Source organism: Natator depressus, chromosome 2 (assembly GCF_965152275.1).
Source record: "Natator depressus isolate rNatDep1 chromosome 2, rNatDep2.hap1, whole genome shotgun sequence".
NCBI lineage: Eukaryota > Metazoa > Chordata > Testudines > Cheloniidae > Natator > Natator depressus.
In genome coordinates, this window is record NC_134235.1 from 180,329,208 (window position 1) to 180,349,104 (window position 19,897).

A 19,897-nucleotide genomic window follows, 5' to 3' on the forward strand; every position below is an offset into this window, starting at 1 on the left:
AGCATCACAACAAAGTTTGGTGTAAAGTTTGGTTAGTTTATGCATTAACTTCAGCCTGCTTAGTACCATGGCAAAAACAAAACTAAAATTAAAAATCCATTTAAACCTTCTATTAAAAGAAAAAAAACAGTTAAAGCATTTGAAATGTAGAGTATTCAGTGAGGCTTTCATGTTGACAACATGCCTTATTTCCTGTAGCAGGAGAGAGAGAGTTTTCAGAAGGAAAAACCCAATTGTTTGACAGTCTCTTAGGCCTTGTCTACACTACTGGGGTAAATTGACTTAAGTTACGCTATTCACATAGCTGCAGTCGATGTAGCTTAGGTCGACTTACTGCGGTGTCTACACCGTGCTGTGTCGACGGGAGACGCTCTCTGGTCAACTTACCTTACTCTTCCTGTTCTGGTGGAGTACTCAGATTGACTGGTGAGCCCTCTGCTGTTGATTTAGCAGGTCTTCAGTGCATCGATCGCAGCAGCGTAGATCCCTGGTAAGTGTAGACATTGCCTTAGATGGTAATAACTGTCCTTCTGGGGAAAAGAGAAGAAGATAGCTCAGATGAGTTGGAGCTGCTGAAATCCTATCCAATTTCATCCCAAGTGAAGTTTGGGATTCAGCTGGAGCCAGTAGAGGTGGCAATGTCATATAGGCTCCCTGGCTTGTCTGGGTAGGAAGCGTCTCAGGATCAGGATAACAAATGTTGGGGTCCCAGGAGGTGGCAGCCATAATAGTGAAGCTTGCTCCAGTAGCCAGTTTTTCTCCACAAACTCTTTCTTTAATGATCAACAAAGGGAATGGTCGGTGGAATAGCCCATCCCCTCATTTTGTCCAACCATTAGTCCTAGTTTCTGACACACCAATTTTGGTTCACTGATTTCTGGTTTCACACTGTTCTTGTTTATCAAATGTGATCTTAACATAGTCCTTCAGTTATATCATTAGGCATTTTCGTTTGTACCAAATCAGTGTTTGTCTCCCTTTTGAACCTTTTCCCCCATCAACATTTGTTAGCATAGATTATTGTGACAGATCATGAACTTTCACTTACCCTAATTGTGAGCTCAACTGTAAAAGTAAGTTGGTAGGCCCAATTATCACAGCAGTCTGTTACTGTTCTCAGCCAGCAAGCCAAGATCATTAGCTCAAGATCTTAGCTTTAAAAGTTCCAGATACAAACCCTGGTGTCTGCCTCATGAACACAGATGAAGGAAATTAGAATTTTTTAAATTTCAGCAAACTACTACAGATTTGTTGAGGTACACAACCACCTCTATTACTTAATATAGGCATGCTTATATAAGGAACACGAGTTAGGATAGATAGTATTAGGAAGGAGTTTCAACTGCAATGGGATAAAATTATGTCCCGTCAATTAAATCACATGAAGGCAGACGACTAAATACTGACAAATTGTATAAGGGCTTGTATACAAATGCTAGAAATCTAAATACTAAGAGGGGGGAACTTGAATGCCTGGTATTAAATGAACATGTTGATGTAAGAGGCAACATAGAAACTTGGCAGAATGATGGCATTCAATGGGACACAGTAATACCAGGTACAAAATATATAGGAATGACAGAGTAGAACATGCTTGTGGGGAAGTGGCACTATATGTGGGAAAAAAAGCTTAGAGTCAAATATGATAAAAATCTTAGATCAACTGTACCATAGAATCTCTATGGATAGAAATTTCATGATCGAATAAGAAGAATATAGGAGCAGGAATATACTACCAACCCGACCTGGATGGTGATAGTGATTGTGAAATGCTTAGGGAGAATAATAACGGGGGATTTCAACTATCCCCTATTGACTGGGTACATGTCACCTCAGGACAGGATGCAGAGATAAAATTTCTAGACACCATTAATGACTGCTTTTTGGAGCACGTAATCCTGGAAATCACAAGGGGTGAGGCAATTTTTTAATTCAATTTTAAGTGATGCACAGGATCTGGGCCAAGAGGTGAATATAGCTGAACTGCTCAATAATAGCGACTGTAATGTAATTACATTTAACATGCTGGTGGGGGTGGGGGGAGGAAATACCAAAGAAGCCCACCACAGTAGCACTTAACTTCAGAAAGGGGAACTACACAAAAATGAAGGGGCTAATTAAATGGAAATTAAAAGGAACAGTCACAAGAGCAAAATGCCTGCAAGCTGCATGGAAACTTTTTAAAAACACCATAATGGAGGCTCAAATTAAACGTCTATCTCAGATTTAAAAAAAAAAAAAAAGCCTAGCAAAAGGACCAAAACAAAAACACCCCTAAGAACCCCACCTTGTCTAAATAACTGAGTAAAATAAATAGAAGAAAAAAAGGCATTCTTTAGAAATTGGAAGTCAAATCCTACTGAGGAAAATAAAGGAGCATAAGCTCTGGCAAGTCAAGTATAATTAGGCAGACCAAAAAAGAAATTGAAGAGCAAGTAGCAAAGGAGAAGAAAACAAGGAAAAACTTAAGTACATCAGAAGCAGGATGCCTGCCAATGAATCAGTGGGGCCACTGGACAAGCAAGGTGCGAAAGGACCACTAAAGGAAGACAAGGCCATTGCAGAAAAGCTAAATTAATTCGCTGCATCAGTCTTCACTGCAGAGGATGAGAGAGAGATTCCCATACCTGAGCAATTATTTTTAGGTGACAAAATCTGAGGAACTATCCCAGATTGAGGTGTTGACAAGAGGAGGTTTTTAATCAAACTGATAACTAAAACAGTAATAAGTCACCAGGACCAGAGTTCAGAAGGAACTGAAATATGAGATTGCAGAACTAATAACTGTGGTATGTAACCTATCATTTAAATTAGCCTCTGCACCATACGACTGGAGGATAACTAATGCAACGTGAGTTTTGAAAAAAGGCTTGAGGGATCCTGGCAATTACAGACCAGTAAGCCTAACTTCAGTAATCGGCAAATTGTTTGAAATAATAGTAAAGAACAGAATTATTTGACACATAGATGAAAACACTTTGGAGGGAAAAGATTCAACACGGCTTTTGTAAAGGGAAATCATGCCTCACAAATCAACTAGAATTCTTTGAGAGGAGTCAACAAATATGTGGACAAGGGTGACTGAGTGGACATAGTGTACTTGTCTTTCAGAAACCCTTTGATAAGGGTTTTGATAAGGTCCCTCATCAAAGGCTCTTAAGCAAAGTAATAAGTCATGAGATAAAAGGGATGGATCAGTAACTGGTTAAAAGACAGGAAACAAAGAGTTGGAATAAATGGTCAGTTTTTACAGTGTAGAGAGGTAAATAGTGGTGTCCCCCAGGAATTTGTACTTTGACCAGTGCTGTTCAACATATTCATAAATGATCTGGGATAAGGTGTAAAGAGCGAGGTGGCAAAATCTGCAGATGATTGAAAAAATTATTCAAGATGGTTAAGTCCACAGCAGACTACAATGATTTACAAAGGGATCTCGGAAAACTGGGTGGCTGGGCAACAAAATGGCTGATGAAATTCAATTTGGATAAATGCAAAGTAATGCACATTGGAAAACATAATCCCAACTATCCATACAAAACGATGGAGTCTAAATTAGTCTGTTAGCACTCAAGAAAGATCTTGGAGTCACTATGGATAATTCTCTGAAAACATCTGTTCAACATGCAGCAGCAGTCAAAGAAGCTAACAGAATGTCAGAAAAAAGTAGGAAACAGAAACAGAAAATATCATAATACCGCTATATAAATCCATGATATGCCCACACCTTGAATAATGCATGAACCACCACTGGTCACACCCAGTACGCCATTGTTATGTTCTTGCCCAAATGGACAGTAACTGAGAGAAAACCCTCAGCTAGACGATAATGAATCAAAACAAGCCTGAGAATGCAGACAGTTAATAATTAAAAGATTAATGTGACTTACAAGGTGATTGGAACAAAGATAGGACTATGCAAGGTGTGTCTAACAAGAGGGACCTTTCAGGCTTGGAAGGTCAAAGAAAGCATTTTATCTTCTAGGTGTGAGATTATATAAACATACTTAGTGGACTAGTAGCTAAGCATTGAAGTACTGTAAGAGGAGGTAAGAAAGGTTCAGATTCGACACTGTACTGAAACATCTGCTTAAACTTCAAGCATGTGAGTAATCCCATTAGTTTAAAGCTGGGCACATGCTTCAGTACCTTGCTGAATCAGGCCCAGCACAGATTCACATACTTATTGTTTACAATGTTTGAAGAATGGGAGAAATAATGACAATGCACTCTTGTGATTCCTGCAGGAGCTACATGCAGTGCAAGTGCTTCTGCCTGTGGAAGATGCCGCACAGACGCCTTTCCTACTCTTTGTCATATCACTGTACCGAGCATGGCTGCGCAAATACAGTTGTATTTTTACACCTGTATGTATCAGCCCGTAATGCCAAATGCCAGGATTGAGGAAAGAATAACTGGGGCTGCTGGAATGGACACCACTGCATAGGGCCAGGAAACAATGGTGCACCATTTAAGTCCCATTTATTTTGAGGGCTTAAGTCAAACTTAAAACTGTAGCCTTTGAGGACAGATATTTGCTAGATAAGGCAATAAGTAATGTAATAAGCATACAAGCCTCAAAGCCCATAAGACAATAGCTAACTAATCAAGACATAGGGCCAAAGAGACTTAGCATAAGCACCAAACCAGTACGTGACCCTAGATGATAAGTTGCCATACAATAGACTGCTGCATGGAGTAAGTGTGTTAAAACTGCTGGTATTTATATATGCTGCAATGTACCAGTTAAAGCCGGTTAGAGTAGTTTGGAGATTTTGCCGATATAGGTTGTCAGCAATGTGCTCGCCACAAGTTGCCATGATGACTAAGTGATATAAATATTAATGAGCATACAGGGAACTAATGAGTTAGCCTAAGAGAAACAGGGCACCCCAATATTAGTAGGGTGAAGAAATACAGATAAGGAAAAGGGGCTGAAACCCCTACTGAATATACATTAGGCATAATGGCATCAACTAACACATTATAAAAGCTCTATTCCAGCCTGCGTGCCTTGGGAGATGCCAGTATGGACTACCACTGGTGATGGTGATTAGGAAGATAATGGCTAACACTTCAGGTTGTTCCGCAAGGTGAGAGTATATGGATGCTCAGAAACCCATTTTACGCTATTTCTATCTACCTTGCTGGGCGTAGTGTTTGTAACTTTGCTAACTGTGTCAATAAAAATGTTACAAATATAGAAGTAAGAGTATTGAAACTGTGCACAGTGGGATTCCCAAATTAATATAATTCTAACACTGGGCCTGATCTGGGGGGACTAGAGCCTACAAACCTCAGTGTATTAATTTGTCAATTGAGCATTCTTAAGTAATCAATATAAGTAATACATAATCAATAGGTTACGCAACAACTGGTGTATAGTTCTTATACTGGGTCTCTACAGAGAGGTGGATTTTATGCTCAGGGAATAGGACATCATCAGTTCAGCAAAATACAAGAACAATCACTGTGTCTTGCTGAACCAAAAGAAGTGTGTAAGAACAAGATGCAGAAGAGTGGGTTGCAGACCTGCCATTGCCTAGGCTAAGAGTGTCAGGATTCCTGAATAGGGCCAGGGCATGAGACATGAGTGGGGAGAATGAATGAAATGACAACAAAGGTTAACAACTCTTGTAGAATAGGGGAAAGCCTGAGGCGGAATTTGGAATGGGAGGGAGAAAGTGAAAAATTCATTCTTCCTGAAGTCTCTGCAGAGCCAGTTCTTACACTGTGGCAAAACCTGCAGTCACAGGTTTCCTAGTTCCCCTAATCTGGGGTATCCCATCCCACCTGGTTTAACTGAGATGTCAGTGTGAGGTTTACTGCATATTTATTTATTTATTTATTTATTTTAAAAAAGCTTAGTTTCCGGAGCTCAGTTACATAGCAACTGAAAAGTAATCTGCAATTATGTGGCTGTGTACTGCAGTATACACAGAACCTACTCTAGCTCCACGTGGCATAGACTAAGCTACTCCACCTTGAATGAGATCTCTTGGGGCTATGTCTACACAGGGATAAAAGACCTGTGGCACGGCTGCAGCTGGCCCCAGTCAGCTGACTTGGGCTCAGGGGCTAAAAATCACTGTGTAGACATTGAGGGTCCCAGAGCTTGGACGCCAGCCCAAATGCCACCACAGCAGTTTTACAGCCCCACAGCCTGAGTCCTGTGAGCCCAAGTCAGCTGACCCAAGACAGCCACGGGTGTTTTATTGCTACTTGGGTATGTCTACACAGAAATCACTGGAGTCCCATGGGGAATCAGGGTGTCTTCTGGCCTGTCTGGAACACAGAGCCTTCCTCTTTGTTCTGTTAGCAGGATACCTCCACTACTGTTAACTCACTACATAAAACACCCACCCCTCAATTATAGACCTCTTACTGTCATTCCCACTCCCTACAATTCTAATCCAACTGCCATGGCAGAACAGTTTGGAGTAAATGGGAGAGGAGGTGGTTTTATACACAGCGACCATCCATCTTGAGGTCATGGGATCGATTGACTAGCCTCATAATGGGCTCTGCTTTGTTTGATCCAGCTATATTTGGGTGGGAGGCTTGAGATTTAGAAGAGCTACATTTGCTCATGTGCTGTTAGATGGCTGTAAATATCCTGGTAGAAGTTGATGGTGGAAGGATCATGTCTGGGACAGAAGGAGTGAGAACTAGAGCTTGACTTTTCTTAGTTCTGAGAAATAATAGTCACACTTTGTATTAAGGGCACATTTATAAATAGTTTATATAGGGTTAATAAATAAGCATATTACAGACATGAGTAGTATGTGTAATAGATAGGTATAAATGCATCAGTAGTTGTGTTCTAGCTGGTTCTACATAGTTATAAAGAACCTACTGATCTGTTGGTCTTTAACATCTATATCAATTGATTAATCACTGTTAATTATTAGCCCAATATAAAATTTTTGTAAGTGTGATTAACACCACTGATGGAGGGAGAGCTGGAGCTTAATTCTTAAATAGAATAGAGGAATATAAGTTAAAAAATGTTCTTAGGTGGAGAACAAGAAAAAACACAACCTTCTCACTAGCACAGGACTTGTTGGAGATGAAGGGATGTCTTATAAAGAGGCCCAAAGTAGAAAGTTCAGATAAGAGTGAAGCAATTTTGGACAGGAAAATAACTCCTGGAAGGAACAGGCACCATGGAGTGGATAGGAGGAATTAAATTTCTACATCGGTTGATTTTAGTCTTTAACACAGAGAAGACGACAATTCTTGATGCTGAAACTCTGAGAAGTAGGGCTGAGAGATCCTTCTTCGCAAGAGCAATGGAGCAGTGAACTCCATGGAGATTAAGCTGAACTGAATGCTGAAAACAAACTGAAGCCTGCAAATAAGGCTTGAATTTGTGAGTGCCAAATGGCTACGTTAATATTGGCTGAAATCTCAGTTGAACTGAAGATGCAAACATAGCAGTGTGGCATGAAATAAGGAACAGGCAGGAAGTGAAGTGAAGTGCAGAATTGCAGTTTCCTTCATGAAAAGAACAGGAGTACTTGTAGCACCTTAGAGTCTAACAAATTTATTAGAGCAGAAGCTTTCATGGGCTACAGCCCACTTCATCAGATGCATAGAATGGAACGTACAGTAAGAAGAGATATATATACACACATACAGAGAAGGTGGAAGTAGCCATACCAACTGTAAGAGACTAATTAAGATGAGCTATTATCAGCAGGAGGAGAAAACTTTTGCAGTGATAACCAAGATGGCCCATTTAGACAGTTAACAAGAAGGTGTGAGGATGCTTAACATAGGGAAATAGATTCAATATGTGTAATGACCCAGCCACTCCCAGTCTCTATTCAAACCCAAGTTAAGGGTATCTAGTTTGCATATTAATTCAAGCTCAGCATTGGAGTCTGTTCTTGAAGCTTTTCTGTTGCAGAATTGCCACCCTTAAGTCTTTTACTGAGTGGCCAGAGAGGTTGAAGTGTTCTCCTACAGGTTTTTGAATGTTATGATTCCTGATGTCAGATTTGTGTCCATTTATTCTTTTGCATAGAGACGTCCAGTTTGGCCAATGTACATGGCAGAGGGGCATTGCTGGCACATGATGGCATATATCATGTTGGTAGATGTGGAGGTGAACGAGCCCCTGATGGCGTGGCTAATGTGATTAGGTCCTTTGATGGTGTCACTTGAATAAATATGTGGATAGAGTTGGCATTGGGCTTTGTTGCAAGGATAGGTTCCTCGGTTAGCGTTTTTGTTGTGTGATTGCTCGAGAGCATTTGCTTCAGGTGTGGGGGTTGTCTGTAAGCAAGGACTGGACAAGATCTGGTAGCATGAGGGATCATTTTTCAGGATAGATTGTAGATCTTTGATGATGCGCTGGAGTTGTTCTTCCTCTAGAACTTCTGCTTACAAACACTATTTATAAAGATGTAATTGACTGTTCAAAAAGCTGAAGCTTAAAATGGATTTTCTTGTATACAGACCATACAAGTGCTATATTATAAATATAGCAATTACATACATGAAAAGTACACAGTATGTTATAGACTCATACATCTTGGCTGCTAAATACAGGACATAAAAACACAGGGACAATGTTAGTTTTATGTAAGGGTGACAAACCTTTGCAATTCCTTCTCCCTACTGTACAACAAAAGATAGCTGACTTTAGTCCTGAGCCTGATTTAACCAGGTTTGGATTCTACCTGATTGGATATGCTAGCACTGGTCAAGTTGCAGTTTCTATCCTCTCCAATATTTATTGTATTTACTTCTGTTGCCAGTAGCCTACAAGAAGAGGATGGAAGAGAGAGGGTGAGCATATCCAGAGGGGAATCCCCATCAAACACAAGACTGCTATCCACAGCAAGTACACTACATCTAAAAGTAATATGTAACAAAGGCAAATGTTAACACATGAACTCATTCATTCAACACTGTTTAATACTTAGAATGTAAGTGGCATTATGTCCCCATAAGTGAAGTGAATGCAAGGCACTTGATTAAAATACAGTATCCTCAACTAATGCATGTGTTAGGTTAATAGCTCAATTGTATACAAAATCCAGTAACGTAGATCCCACTAGAATTTCCTTGTATGCATTATACATACGACAGTCACACTATATATAAATAACTTTTACTTTGAGCTTGTGTGTGTCACTGCAGCCCTTATTTAGGGGTGAGACTGTCACTGAAGAAAGTTTTTAAAGACAACACAACAGTGCACAATCAATTTATCTAGATAGCCTTATTTGTCCTACTGAACTGCAGGTGTTTGTCACCGTGGTGGATACACTGCTCTCCAATATCTTTCTTTAAAAAGGCTTACCCACCCCGCTCCCACACACAGTGATGTGCTCAATATGGTTAATTTCAAAACCAAGTTGGAGAAATCAAAAAAGCAGTTCATACAATAATGAAACACTGTGTTATTATAGATGTGGTGATCATCACTTATGCACTAGATACAACACACTCTGTTGTAAAATCTTAATGCATTCACGTGAAGAGATACATGTGTGGAATATGGTTTTCTGAAGGCATGCACTTCCTAGTGGTCATATATGTTGGCTATGGAGTATGATGAGCTACCTAGGGGAAAAGTTTATCTTAGTAGGCCAGGGCAAGAAGAGAATACCCAGCTTCACAGCAAAGGGCCCCAGTACAGATGGAGGTGGTGGTGAAAAGGAGAGCTCATGTGAGCAAACTCTATTCCCGTGCACTGCATCTATATTCATTTCTTCTCTGCCTCTGACATCTGTGTAAGCCATAGGTGTTACAACAAACCAGGTGTTATATGCATCTGTAGCACGTGGCCTCATGAAGGGGAGACAGATCAATCCTTGCTCCTGGCAGATTCCTTTTTTGTTCAATTAACACACATTTAGGATGAGAGAGATGTTACTGGATTACTGGAGGCAGGCTGTTGAAAAGAGCACCTGTCCTCAGTCTCCATAGCCAGTTGTGGGACCTCTACCCTTATTACAGTTATGGGTTCAAATCATCAAATTACAGCCCTTCTCCAATTCCTCTCCAGTCATAACTGGGGTGAGGATCCATCTATTCTCCAGTGCTGTGCTTGGTGCTCAATCAGCAAGGAGATGTCACCTTCAGGACATGTAGCCACATCTTCTATTGCTGACTGAACTACAATTATGAGTATTCTGAGTTCAGAGTTGGGGAAGGAGGATGGGCCTGCTAGAATAGCACATTTCAACTTGCAGGCATCCCAGAATGTAATTATGCACTTGCTGTGTTTGTTTGTTTGAACATTTGCTTCACAGGTTTATAGAAATCTGGGCCCTAGGTTATAGTAGTACATGGTCATGGTCTACTCTTGGGAGGTGATTTAAGATTAAAAAGAAAAGAGCCCCCTGTAGCATCACAGGAGCATTATAAATCCATATCCTCTTAAAACCAAAAAGTCTATAATGGCAACCATTATTTCAACATGGAAATTAAGGATATTGTTCATAGTTTTCAACACGCATCAGCTCCCTTCTAATGAAGATATATTCATTATTGCAACTAACATTAATGAATGGATATGAAAGTCTTTTCATCTCAGCTGTATATATCATGCCTTGAATTAAAAGTGACAAAAATGGCAAATGTGTTACATGAATGTTTAAGTATCTATTTTACTTCATTTAACTGCACATATCCTGCGTATTGGACTGTTCACCCGGGAGTGCTCCACTAATATGGCAAAGCTTTGGAACAGGTAGAGAACCCCACTGTGTGATAAGAGGTATGTTATAGTTACGTATTAGTTCATACAAAAAAAATCAGTAAATCATCCATTTATTTGGCATCCAACTGCATTGAATTCACTGGGATTTGAGAGGCTGTATAAGCCAGGATCAGGTGTGAAGGAGTGAACCAGGTGTAAGACAGCTGACAAACAGGCCCTTTGCCCTAGATCCATCAGGGACTTAGGTGTGGGACTTACTCACTGCAATGCTGAGTGTCATGGCACCTAACTTGTAGGCATCTAGAAAATCACAGGAACAACACTATGATCCACAAAGCCTGAAGCAGGCTCTGTAATTCAATGAATAGGGAGAGGGAGACCCCTTAGAATGGAGTAAAATATGATAGAGGAATACAAGACAGAGATGGCTGAAATGTATAGTTTTTTTTTCTTTTCTCTCTCTCTCACACACACACACACACACACACACACACTTTTTTCATGAAAGCCTTCTAAACAAAATACTGTGTTTTTTTTTAAAGAAAAAATATTCCTTAAGTTATGGAAAAATTCATTTTTAACTTTCAAGGTTTGGGTTTTTTCCCCCCCTTCATCCGTCCCCGGCATTTCCCTTTTGCAGTGGATTTTTTTATATACTTTCAAGAAATTGTCCTTCACTTCCTCCTGCAAATCTCTTGCTTTTTTACAAAAAACAACAAAAAAATAACCTTCCCCCCTTCCCAAACTTTTGCAAATAGGAAACAATAATAAGTGAGAGAAAATGGTTTATTCTCACTTCCAGTGCTGATGGTTGGGGTGTGTGTGTTAAAAAAAAGACCCCCTCATGTCTGAGGTATTGTGGAAGTATCTCCACTATTTCAAAACAAAAAAATATGTAGTTAAAAATTTTCAATAAAAATGTTGTGTCAATATTTCACAATTTTTTGTTTTCAATTAAATCTAATTTTTCAAACGAAAGCTTCTCATAAACATTTCAACTGGCCCTACAAAATAAAGCATTCCTTCACCCGGCCTTGTAGAGTTTAATAAAGACAAGAAACAAGAAGAGAAAGTAGCAGCACTGGTCACAGTATGTGTATTAACAACAGTCACGGGTACAAAGAGCCAAGTTGTCATAACAAGAGCCAGAAAGGAGACATGCAGCAGGGTAGAACTGAGAAAAAACTTCTGCTCACAATTATAATTTAGGCACCGCAAGCCAGGCATAGACTGATGATCAGTTCTAAAAGGAACCAACCCTCCTCTGTCTCAAGGAGGCCTGGAGAGTCTCTCCCATTCACTACAAACAATTTGTAAACTCAGAGGGAGGAGAAAAAAATCCCATACCTCAAGAACACTGGTCCAGTCTTTTCGCTGGCTGAGAGGATGAATATTTGTAGCCTGAACTTCTCTTCCTGTTGAGGAAAACCCCTTACTCTTCCCATTTCTCCTAAGATGGCCCCCCTCTGCTTCCAGCATGCAAGTAGTTCATTGAACTCTTCAGCTGTGGATAAGCATGCTAACTTCTGAAAGCATCATCTTTTGAGATTCACCTGCAATTAGTTTCCAATTATCAATGTTGGCAATTGGACTGCCCTCCCTTTGTGCCTTCCTTTTATGTCTTAATCTTGCTTGCGGCAGATTTGCCCTTTCTGATTCCACACAGATGTGCACCAACTCCTCCTCCTGACGTTTCCTCTGGCTTTTAGAAAAGGGAAGATGGATGAATTATCCAATTTTTATTTGGCCAGAATGAAACCTTGGGGTTATCAGTGTAAAGCACAATAAAGAATACCTGGCTAAAGAAACAATTTATTCCATTTAGGCCAATTATCCTGGTTATAGTTCACCAGCTTCTAGTGATAAAAGCCGTTAATGAGCTTTGTCATTGGTAGCATTACTTTCTAATCTGAATTCTTTTAGGATTAGTTTTAAAGCCACTTCCACAGAGATAATATTAAAATTAAATTGAAAAGTAACAGATACTGCTGCATCTAAGCAGTAGCGCAAAGCAGTTCCACAAACATGTGCTTGAATAAAACCCGTTATTTCACTTTGTTATTTGTAACTTTTTAATATTTGTTTTCTACAGTCATAATTTAAAAAGCAAACACATGAATATACCTGAAGAGTCCAAACAGTTTTATAGTGAAAAAAATGGGTTTTCAATTAAACCAATTTTTTTCCCCCCACAAAAAGTGTCTGCTTTCTACAGAAATTTTGATTTTTTTTTTTTTTGGTCAAAAACCTGAATGCCCCAAGCCTGAAATATTTTGATTTGTAAATACTGCCACAGTGCCTCATGAGAGCGATACTTTGTTTGTCTCATGTGCCCATTCCTCATTATAGGGCCAGCTTGCCAGTCTACATCTTCCAAGATGCACTATGACCAGGGGCCCAAACATGCACCACTGCTCTTCTCAAAAGGGAAGACCATGATGCACTGTGGGAACTGTAGTCCAACCAGGGAGGTTGGCCTACAGAGGAAAATGGGAGCATGAGATACCTGAACTACAACTCCCATCTGGCACCATGGCAGCATTTCAAAAATCAATATTTTTGGTTAATTGGTGAAGTGTTTTGGTATAATTTCTGTAAAAGAAAATCAAAAATTTTCCACAGGAAAGAACTGCCCACTTTTCAACCAACTCTAGAAATTACGCCTTTGTAAGGACTTACTTCATTGGGGTACTTCTGAAGCCAAACAGAAACATGCCACTGCTTACTATGATCTGCGTCCTAATGTCACAAACTAGGCTGTAGTTTAGACCGTTACTATAGAGCTAGTAACTTAGCCACTACAGTCAGAAAATATGAGTTGTAAGCATACCAAAGGGACAACATGGGACATAGGAATAAAAAAAGAGCGAAGATAAAAGTGATGGCACTTTGTGTAACTAAGTAAAAAACATGGCTTGACAACTTTAACCAGTTAAATGATTCAATGCAGAGTACTGTATAGAAAGTTTTCCACCTCAGAAGACAAACAGTCAAAAGCCTTTCAATATCCTCCTCTGTCAAACAAGCAGATAAAGATGCCTGGGGGAAGGGGGGCATAACAATAAACACATTCCTGCCTCACTGTGCCCTGTACAGAACAAAATCTTAGCTAGTTGTAATACTATTTTAATTATACAGTGCCTTTTATTATGAAGGCTTCCAAAAGGCTTAAGCAATTATAGAAATACAATACAATTGATTTCAGCTTGCTCAGGGTGAAGGACAATAGCTAACTAGCACAGAACATGCTGCATAATAATGAGACGAGGGATTGGAAATTTTGTCCAAAGAAACCTTATGAAAAGTACCATGCTTAATATCCATGTAGAACAGAGAGGCTCTTTTTTCTAAACCAACATCTAGAGGCGCTTTCCTTATTCCTGCAAATATTCTGTATTAAATAACTAGTTGAGTTTTAATCATCAACTATTCATAAGTAATGCACCAGACGAGACGTGAAATGGGTGTGTGTGTGTGTGTGTGCACGGACAAGCATTAGAATAAAAAAAGACTGTTTTTATTGTCGACTATAGGAAAGAGTCAAAGGGCCCAATTCACCATTGAGTTACCTGGTTTTACACTCCATGATCTCAATGGAGGCATAAAACTAGAGCAATGTAGTGGTGAATCAAGCCCATAGTCAAAGCCCTTCATTTTCAGTTTCATTTCATCTAAAATTTCTTGGGCTTGTATCAGTGTTTATTATAAAAATTAAAAAATGGGTGAAAAATCAGAGAAAAATTAACTATCGTTTTCTGGATAAATATCAGTGTTAATACTGGGAGACAGGAAGACAGACAAAGCAACAAATAGAGAAAAATAAGCGTATTGAAAGTAAACCACCGCATTACACTGCTTTTTATTTCATGAACTGTATTTTAACAGTATGTACACATATGCACACACATGCATGAGTCTGCACCATCTATACATTGCATTACTTCGACAGCCTCACATTTACACTTAGTCTAACTTCCTATTAACATAAACACGTCTATCTAATATATTGGATTTTCTTAACACAATCAGTACTTTCCTGTACTTTAGTAGTGCAAAATTCAAGTTAAAAAAAAACAGTAAAAACTGAATAGCAGCTTTTTGTAAAATCCAGGAATTTTTCAGACAAAAAAAAATCAGAAAAACTAAAAATGAAGGTCCTCAGTCAATCTACAAAGTTGGAGACGCTGTCAATCTTTTGCATTGTAACAGTAATCCGTTTCCTCCTGTATATGTTTCAGAGTTTGTGCTTTGAAATACTCATTGTTTCCTTAGAAATGTATCTGTGTTGGGTGGGCCTGGATGACCAACCAATTTGGGTAACAGGAAACCTTCACCTCAAGGTCACCAGCTCAAACAGGGCCTATGCTATTAGTGCCCAAACGTCAGGGCTCTTCAGTGGTCAGTTGGAGCAGGGCTGAGCACTTTTGAAAATCCCACCACCTACGTGTGAGAGCATCCTCTCAGATCAAGGTTAAGGCCCATTGGTAAAATGAGATGAGAATATGTGCACCTCTGCTGGCAAACTGAGGGGGTCAGTCTTCAGGACTGTCAATCCAGCACAACATTTACTACATATATATTTTAAGGGTTGGGGATGAGGTGGGAAGGAAGGAGAGAGAAAAAAATCATTTAAAATTTCTCAGCTGTACATTGGATGCTGCTGGATGCAGGAGTGCTGCCAGATTTCTCAGTCCACCTTTCCAGCATGTATTAAATGCCCTTTAAAAACAGTCAAAAAACCCAACTATAAAAATAGAAATTGTTGTTATTCTTTACTGCACTTCATAATTATGGGTAGGATTTGTTTTTAATATTTATGTGATTAAAATACTGCATCAAGCTGTTCAGATTTGTTATCTTCTTCAAACCACGCACTTTATGATTTGATCACAATCTTTGTACAAAGTCCACAGCAAAATTTGAAAGTAATTTCATTGCACTTAAATTTTTCTCCTAGCAAAATATAGAGTATAGCAAAGCACCGGGTGGGGGAGCAATCTGCTAGTAATTAAAGATCTACTTTACTTAACAGTATATTTCCCCTACTGTAAAAGTGGGGCCCTTTAATGACAGCTTTCACCTCCAGGTCGCTGGTTCAAATTTAGCCCATGTTGGAACTGAGCATGTCTTTCCATCTGACAATTGTTCAGTGCAGTGGTCTGGGTACAAATAGATGGCTGCTTCTGTCTACTGCCTAGTGACCAGGTGTCCACATTACTTGAACCACGCCCACCATGGGCATTAATAGACTCTCGTTGGCAATGTCAGCAGGGAGGCCAAAAATTAAAACTTTAACACAGAGCACTCAGCAACTAGCAGTTGGTGCTCCTTGCCCTGACTGCTCCAAACAGGTAATGGATGCCAAAACTACTGTACTTTCACTGCCCCTGTAGGTTGTCCCATTAGAATAGGGTTGAGGCACATTGGTAGAGAATTGTGAGGAAATATGTGCTGGTGCTACCCATTGTACCTGTTCTGTGAATAAATGGAGGACTGTAGGCCCAGATTCTCAAAAGGCATTTAGGCACCTAACTCTCCCAATGAAAGTTAGGCTCCAAGGCCTTAGTGTCTAGGGACATCAACCCAGCAACTTTCACTAGTGTTAGTCTCAAACAAAACACCTTTTAGGTGTAGTTAAACACAACTGGAAAACTAAAACAAATACTGGAAAACTAAAACAAATACATTTTTAGTCCTTAAGAAGGAATTTAATAACCTCTTCCATCAGGTACCACTCAACTTTCCTTAGGGTTCAGCAATAGAAAGAAACTAAAACTCTGAAGAAGTTCCTTCATTCTCCTTTATGGATACAATTTAAGATTAAGCAATCATCTGTATCAGGCAGGAAATAATCCAAATCTCTTAATTCAATGTGATGTGAATTGAGGGTTCTTCGCACTTCACGATCTCCTCTTTAAAGACATGTAGAGACGCTGTATTTCAATCAAAGAAACATGAAACTCAACACCAAGTGTTTATGGTACTGCTTCAAAATGTCTAAAAGGACCTATGCAGTCAAATTGATCAGTGCCTTTCTGACAGGACAAGGAGACCCAAAGCATCATTTTGAAATCACCACTTTGCTACACAAGTATCAATTTAATTCCAAACTTCAAAGCTGCCAAAAACAACAGTCTTAAAAAATGATTAGAAGGATCAATATACAACCACTCAAACTTTATCAAGAAGATCCAAGGAGATTCTAAAGTGAACTTTGTCCCATTAGAAGGCCATTTAAGTTGGCACTGATAACTTGATGGAATGCAGCCATGTCTCTAGCTGCAGAAAAGCTGTCACTGGTGTGGAGACTAAGGATCGGTGAACCAGTTTCATTGCAACTTGCATATTCACAAATATGTGGATAATTTTCATGAGCAGTACAAAATGTAGGGAATTTGAGCTCAGCAAGTTTATGCTCAGGCATCTTTTAACCAATTAAACAGATAGTTATATATCTTGGTGTATCAAGTTAGAATGGAAGTTTGACAAACTACAGTGCACTGGACAGGGACACAGGAAATCTAGGCTCCATTCCCAACTTGTAATACATTTCCTGATTGAACTTGGGCACATCAGTTCCCCTCTCTGTGCCTCAGTTCCTCATCTGTAAAAGGAAGATAATAATACTGCCTCTCTCTCACCCTTTGTCTACTTTGTCCATGTAGATTGTAAGCTCTTCAGTGCAGGGACTGTGTCTTGCTATGTTTATTTACAGTGCCTAGCATAACAGGTCCCTGATCTCAGTTAAGATATTTAGGTGATACTATAATAAATTACAACAACAAAAACATCATCATCAGATTGCGGGGGGGGGGGGGGTGTGAAGCTCCCTGCAAATGGAGGGAGGTTCTGAGACTCAGCAGGGTATGTGTGTGTGTTGGGGAGGAGGGCAGGTAGAACAGCCTACTCGGGGCAAGGAAGGTTTTGGGAGTTCCCACCTCTTCTTGGACCTGGTCCCAGGCCTCAAGGTAGCCACCCCAGCACCTCTGGGTCCCACTCTTCCCTCCATCCCACCTCTTCTGGGTGTGCCTAAGTTATTGTGGGGAGTGGAACCCCCAACATTTCCATTGCAGGGACACTATCCCCCCCTCTCAATCAGATGTGAAGCAAATGAAGACTGCTAGGTTTTGACTAAGATACATGTACCTAACAGAAACCCTATAGAACAGTGCTTCTGTCATACCTTAAAATAAAAAAGGTTTCTAATAAAAACCTTCTTCTCTGCCTCAAATTCATTTGCTGTAATGCACATCTACCACCCGCTTCATCATTGCCAGCTTCCTTGAAAGTTCCTTCTTCCTCCCATTTTGGACTATTTAGAAGAGACTGTTCAGAATGACGTAGGTGGACTTCATAAGAGACCCGGGAACCAGGGAGTTAAAACCTTGCCTTAGGCACCTAAGATGGGCCCTGCTGCTGTGGTTAAAAAGAAAACAACCACTTGAGGCTCTTTGCTGCCTGCATCCAGAAGAGAGCATTCTCCTCCTGCTGTCCCTCTGGGCATTTAACTTGCATGCTGCAACTGGTTTCCTAGGAAAGGAAAAATAAAAGTTGGCATTAAGAGGAACAGCAAGAAGTCCCTGCTCTTTTGAATCTGGAAATTGGAGCTGCAAGAGCTCTATCAGTTGTTGCCTTTAAGTTACAAGGAATTCTCTCTCTCTGACTTTGGCTGATGAAAGCCTCAACTAGGTTTTGTTTCTATTCTTACTGAAGCAAGTCCTATTTTTTTCCTGAATAAACCCAGCTCTGCTGAGCACCCACTGACTGATGCACTGAACAGCCTATTGCACTGATGTGTACATTTCATTTTGATGCACATAACCAAAGATGAGAAGAAAGTAATGATCAAAGACTGCCTTCCTATTGTTGTGTGTCTTGGTGAATTGTGTTAATTGGTTGTATAAACATGAATGCTTCTGTAGTAATTAAAAATGTGCAAACGTATGTTTCTGCAGTATGTTTTTTTTAAATAAAAAAATCAATAAATAAGGGTCTCCTTGTGACAGTGGAAGTTTATGATTTATGGCCCATCTGTATGCACAATCCAGACTCAAAATGAAATCTGGCAAAAGAAATAAAAAAACCCTCTTATGGCTACAAGTGAAAAATGTCTGAGCTGTACTCTAAATTAAAAGCTGGCAATGCCTTTGGATTTGATAAACTGTATTAAAGCGGCATGAATATTTAGAAGAATTATCACTTTTCATGTGGGAATGAAGTGTACATGATATCATACCCTTCAGCTCTGTGTGGTGTTAAATTGAAAATCACTAATTATAAAACTATTCACTGGGCTTAGAATAAAGCAGAAATATCCAGCTCAGATGTTTGATTTTTGCTCATGTTCTCAGATACTGAGTGAATAACTTCAGGCCATATTTGCTTCTCCATTACATAGCTTGGAGGGGAGCAGATGGCATTCAGAAATTCTGAAAAGCATCTGGAGACGCTGTGGAGGAGAGAAATGTAGCTATGGTGATACTACCCAGTGGCATCACATAGCCACCACCAGCATCTCCATGCTACTCATATGTCTATAGAGGAATGCACACCAAAAGGGCCGGAAGAAGTCAATGTTGGAGTCTAAATAGGCATTGTGTATAGCATGCTCCCATCTTAAAGCAATATGTGATGAAATTCTCCACATTATCATTTTATTTCTTCTATAGCACCATAGCTCTGAATGGTACTTTACGGACAATTGATAAGACAAGTCACTGGCCTGAGGATATTGCTATCTAAGGCCCTGATCCTGCTCAGAAGTGCCCTTACACTCACATGGAGTCCTGCTGACCTCAAGTAGTCTCCCACCCCCCAACACACACACACACACACACACACACACAGGTCCGCCTATGCACAACAGCTTGCAGCACCAGGGCCTAAGTTAGACAAAGCACACAGTGTGGGGCAAGTTATAGTCAGGCAGAAGGATATACTTTTGCTACATACTCTATCATTTTCCTCATTAATAATGAATTAGCTTCAATGCTACAAGAGTGTTTAATTTCTTTGTAATGGGAATATTACGTCTGAGGGAGTTAAGGCAGGCAAGCTGGCAGGAGAGGAGGCTGGCAATAGAAGGCTAAGTAGAAGAAGTTAAGTTAATCGGGTAGGATGATGTTGCGTGACATACAGGAACAGGGGACATATTCCAGAGATTGTGGGCTCTGGGTGAGAACACCTGGACTCACTCACGAGACAAGGTTAGTGGAGCACCAG

The 19,897-nt window shown here is 39.9% G+C and overlaps 1 long non-coding RNA gene across 1 annotated transcript in view; it reads right to left on the bottom strand.

The window, feature by feature from the left end:
• Window positions 1-404: 404 nt before the first annotated feature.
• Window positions 405-19,897, bottom strand: part of LOC141981631 (uncharacterized) — a 497,067-nt gene continuing 477,574 nt past the window's right edge. Inside the window, exon 5 of the long non-coding RNA XR_012637867.1 lies at window positions 405-530. This is a non-coding gene — a long non-coding RNA (uncharacterized LOC141981631). The remainder of the gene's footprint in view (window positions 531-19,897) is intronic.